Raw genomic sequence first — 5,967 nt, 5'->3', positions numbered from 1 at the left:
TCATACAGTGTCATTTTTATCCAGGGGCACAACTTTGGTTTAAGAAATGGGGGGGACATAATTTACACTACCATAAACACATCAAAATTGTGAAATAACACATGGAATCATGTAGTAACCCAAAAAGTCTTAAACAGTTCATAATATATTTTATATTTGAGATTCTTCAAATAGCCACCCTTCTCCTTGATGACAGCTTTGCACACTCTTGGCATTCTCTCAACCAGCTTCATGAGGTAGTCACCCGGAATGCATTTCAATTAACAGGTGTGCCTTCTTAAAAGTTAATTTGTGGAATTTCTTTCCTTATTAATTCGTTTGAGACAATCAGTTGTGTTGTGACAAGGCAAGGGGGGTATACGGAAGATACCCTATTTGGTAAAAGACCAAGTCAATATTATGGCAAGAACAGCTTAAATAAGCAAAGTGAAATGACAGTCCATCATTACATTAAGACATGAAAGTCAGTCCATATGGAACATTTAAAGAGCTTTGAAAGTTTCTTCAAGTACAGTCGCAAAAACCATCAAGCGATATGATGAAACTGACTCTCATGAGGACTGCCACAGGAATGGAATACCCAGAGTTACCTCTGCTGCACACGATAAGTTCATTAGAGTTACCAGCCTCAGAAATTGCAGCCCAAATAAATGCTTCACACAGTTCAGGTAACAGACACATCTCAACATCAACTGTTCAGAGGAGGCTGTGTGAGTCATGCCTTCATGGTCGAATTGGTGCAAAGAAACCACTACTAAAGGACACCAATAAGAACAAGAGACTTGCTTGGGCAATGAAACACACGCAACAGACATTAGAACGGTGGAAAATTGTCCTTTGGTCTGGAGTACAAATCTGAGATTTTTGGTTTCAACCGCTGTGTCTTTGTTAGACGTGGTGTGGGTGAACGGATGATCTCTGCATGTGTTTTTCCCACCTTAAAGCATGGAGGAGGAGGTGTTATGGTGTGGGGGTGCTTTGCTGGTGACATTTTCTGTGATTTAATTAGAATTCAAGGCACACTTAACCAGCATAGCTACCACAGCATTCTGCAGCGATACGCCATCCCAAATTGGGATGGGCTTAGTGGGACTATCAATTGTTTTTCAACAGGACAATGACCCAACACACCTCCAGGCTGTGTAAGGGCTATTTTACCAAGAAGGAGAGTGATGGAGTGCTGCATCAGATGATCTGGCCTCCACAATCCACCAACTTTAACCAAATTGAGATGGTTTGGGATGGAAAAGCAGCCAACAAGTGCTCAGCGTATGTGGGAACTCCTTCAAGGCTGTTGGAAAATCATTCCAGGTGAAGCTGGTTGAGGGAATGCCAAGAGTGTACAAAGCTGTCATCAAAGCAAAGAGTGGCTATTTGAAGAATCTCAAATATAAAATATATTTTGATTTGTTTAACACTTTTTGGGTTACTACATGATTCCATGTGTTATTTCATAATTTTGATGTCTTCACTATTATTCTACAATGTAGAAAATAGTAAAAAGAAAGAAAAGCCCTTGAATGAGTGTTCTACAAACTGTCTGTGCTAGCAAAACAGTCCTGTAGCTTAGCGTCTGCGTCATCTGACGACTTCCGTATTGAGTGAGTCACTGGTACTTCCTGCTTTAGTTTTGCTTGTAAGCAGGAATCAGGAGGATAGAGTTATGGTCAGATTTGCCAAATAGAGGGCGAGGGAGAGCTTTGTATGCGTCTCTGTGTGTTGATGCAAACCGCATGCAAACTTGCATGCAAACCGACAGACATTCAAAGATTCACACAGATACAACAATGCACTAATTTTCATCACAAGCCAATGTATTTGAATAAGAAATAGTAATCATATGTATGTACCATATGCATTTACATTGAGGTACAAGGTAAAAACAATTGACTTATTGTCAAATATTGGATGAGAGGGTTGGTTTAGCATGGATAATAGCAGATCATTGCGGTCAGTCTGCTAGCTTTAGATGATAACAGCCTCTGGCAAATCTTCTGTCATGTAGTTTCTTCTACTCTGAGAATTCCCCATTCTGAACCTGCCTGTCTGGTTATGACACAATAACACCATGAGGAGAGAGACAGTGAGAGGGAGAAAGAGAGAAGGGATGGAGAAAGAGAGCAAGAGAGGGAGAGAAAGAAAGAGAGTTGGTAGGGTACAGAGAGGGTAACAGGTGTCCCTAGGGATAGTGTATTGTGGTAAGCTTGAGGTTAGAGGCAGCATCAAAATGAAACCATGATGTCTCTGTCAAGAATATCTTTATCAATAATGTTTGTCCTAATCAATTCAGATGATACCCTCACTAAGTACATAACAGCTAAATATTAGTCATAAAGAGTTCCACAGAAACTCAGCTTATACCATCCTCACACTTCGAACCCATCTCAATTCCGGTTAACTAACATTGGACAAATACTACACCAAAATAGGATGTGGATGGAATTCTTCTCTTAGAATGCCTAGTCACTGACACAGAATGCCTAGTCACTGATAATCGCCCTTGAGCAGGAAGAGCCAGCTTTAACTGGGAGTGTTTATACTTTACTATTCTATGACAGCAATCCTGATTCTGGATTGCTAATCAACTTGTTAGTGAGAAAAGGTGACAATGTGTTATAAATAGGGATAGTTTAGGTGTTTTTTTGTGTGGATGCAAAATATGTAAGCTCTGTAGACCTGCTATCATGATGTGAACAAACAATATGCTTCCACTGTCACACATAAAAATACAATAAACAACACAGTTTCCTTTGATGGGACCAATTCAGAGACGCGGTATACCTTGTTGTGAAGTTGTTGTCGTTGTTGTTTTACAGTAGATGCCTCCAGTACCGTGACGTATGACACTCTCAGGTAGACTCCTACCGGTTTCTTCTCGTGATCACACTGAGGTTGAGTTAAGTGAAAAGGCTGGGGGGTGGAACTGGATCCGCTGCATAGACAGCACCCACACACAGAAAGTGTCTGTAGGTGTGTGTGTGTTTCATAGGAATTGAACAAGTTCTGTCGAAACCATCATTGCTTTTGTGCAGAAGAATAGACAGATGTCCTTGTGTATCAGATCATTTGATGTATTTATTTTTCATTATTTTACAGTCAAGTCAACATTAACCCCTCATAGAAGATCGAGACAACAGCTCCAAGACTAACACAGAGAGGAGCTGTTAAGTCCAGCTTCACACACAGCCCTTTGTGGTCCAATGGGTTAAAGTAAACAGAACCACAATGGTGGCATGTTACGGTAACCACCTAAACTAAGGGATTCTGGACAGAATACCCCAGAAGTCCTTATAGCCTCTGTATCAAAGCCAAAACGAAAACACAAAATGATTCCCAAATGAGGGAGAAATAAATCAGCCTAAAACATAACAAAATACACATCATAAAATTGTACAAACATGAGAAATATTAGAAAACTATACACCATTTTTGATGTGCTTGACAAAATGTAGCATTAAACTGTTTACAGTTATAAATAGGGAGGGTTAAGGTGTTTTTTTGTGTGCAACACAACAGTTAGAACTACAGGGCAACATATGCAAGCTCTGTAGATCTGCTATCATGATGTGATTTTTTTTTAAATACAATAAACAACCGTTTCCTTTGATGGGACCAATTTTGAGACGTAGAGTCTGTGTCTGTCAAGCTGTGGTAAACAGTGGTGTGAAGTGAAGTTGACGTTGTTGTTTTACAGTAGATGCCTCCAATCATGTTTGATGCACTCAGGTAGACTCCTACTAGTTTCTTCTTGTGATCACACTGAGGTTGGCTTAGGTCAGCGTTTCCCAAACTCGGTCCTCGGGACCCCAAGGGGATACTAATTTTGTTTTTTGCCCTAACACTAAACAGCTGATTCAAATTATCAAAGATTGATGATTAGTTGATTATTTGAATCAACTGTGGGTGGAACTGGATCAGCTGCATATACAGTGCCCACATACAGAAAGTGTCTGGAGGTATACGTGCCTTCAGAAAGTATTCATACCCCTTGACTTATTCCAAAAAAAATTGTGTTACAGCTGGAATTCAAAATGGATAAAAGTATGTAATTTACATAAGTATTCACAACCCTGAGTCAATACATGTTAGAATCACCTTTGGCAGCGATTACAGCTGTGTGAGTTTTTGGGGGAAAGTCTCTGACAGCTTTAAACACCTGGATTATACAATATTTGTACATTAATCTTTTTAAATTATTCAAGCTCTGTCAAGTTGGTTGTTGATCATTGCTAGTCAGCCATTTTCAAGTCTTACCATAGATTCCCAAGGCGATTTAAGTCAAAACTGTAACTGGGCCTCTCAGGAACATTCAATGTCATCTTGGTAAGCAACTCCAGTGTATATTTGCCCTTGTGTTTTAGGTTATTGTCCTGCTGAAAGGTGAATTTGTCTCCCAGTGTCTGTTGGAAAGCAGAATAAACCAGTTTTTTATCTAGGAATTTGCCTGTGCTTAGCTCTATTCTGTTTATTTTTACCAACAAAAAAACTCCCTAGTCATTGCCAATGACAAGCATACCCATAACATGATGCAACCACAACCACCTTGAAAATATGAAGAGTGGTATTTAGTGATGTGTTGTGTTGGATTTGCCCCAAACATAACACTTTGTATGAAAGGCAAAGATAAATCCTTTGTAATTTTTGTTTTGTTTTACTTTAGTGCCTTATTGCAAACAGGATGCATGTTTTGGAATATTTGTATCCTGTACAGGCTTCCTTCTTTTCACTCTGTCATTTAGGTTAGTATTGTTGAGTAGCTACAATGTTGTTGCTCCATCCTCAGTTTTCTCCTATAACAGCCATTAAACTTTGTAACTATTTTAAAGTCACCATTGGCCTGAGAGGTTCCTTCATCTCTGGCAACTGAGTTAGGAAGGATGCCTATATCTTTGTAGTGACTGGGTGTATTGATACACCACCCAAAGTGTAATTAATAACTTAATAATTGTACCCATCTACCAATAGGTGCTGTTCTTTGCAAGGCACTGGAAAACCTCATTGGTCTTTGAGGTTTAATCTGTGTTTGAAATACACTGCTCGACTGAGGGACCTTACAGATAATTGTACAGTTGAAGTCAGAAGTTTACATACACTTAGGTTGGAGTCATTAAAACTCATTTTTCAACCACTCCACTAATTTCTTGTTAACAAACTATAGTTTTGGCAAGTCGGTTAGGACATCTACTTTGTGCATGACACAAGTCATTTTTCCAACAATTGTTTACAGACAGATTATTTCACTTATAATTCACTGTATCACAATTCCAGTGGGTCAGAAGTTTACATACACTAAGTTAACTGTGCCTTTAAACAGCTTGGAAAATTCCAGAAAATTATGTCATGACTTTAGAAGCTTCTGATAGGCTAATTGACACCATTTGAGTCAATTGGAGGTGTACCTGTGGATGTATTTCAAGGCCTACCTTCAAACTCAGTGCCTCTTTGCTTGACATCATGGGACAATAAATAGAAATCAGCCAAGACCTCAGAAAAAATATTGGAGACCTCCACAAGTCTGGTTCATCCTTGAGAGCCATTTCCAAATGCCTGAAGGTACCACGTTCATCTGTACAAACAATAGTATGCAAGTATAAACACCATGGGATCACACAGCCGTCATACCGCTCAGGAAGGAGACACGTTCTGTCTCCTAGAGATGAACGTACTTTGGTGCGAAAAGTGCAAATCAATCGCAAAACCACAGCAAAGGACCTTGTGAAGATTCTGAAGGAAATAGGTACAAAAGTATCTATAGCCACAGTAAAACGAGTCCTATATCGACATAACCTGAAAGACCACTCAGCAAGGAAGAAGCCACTGCTCCAAAACCGCCATAAAAAAGACAGACTACGGTTTGCAACTGCACATGGGGACAAAGATTGTAATTTTTGGAGAAATGTCCTCTAGTCTGATGAAATAAAAATAGAACTGTTTGGCCATAATGATCATCGTTATGTTTGGAGGAAA

Source organism: Salmo salar, chromosome 02, assembly GCF_965601325.2.
Source record: "Salmo salar chromosome 02, fSalSal1, whole genome shotgun sequence".
Lineage (NCBI taxonomy): Eukaryota > Metazoa > Chordata > Actinopteri > Salmoniformes > Salmonidae > Salmo > Salmo salar.
The sequence above is the reverse complement of the archived record's forward strand: the minus strand, read 5'-3'. Positions refer to the sequence as shown.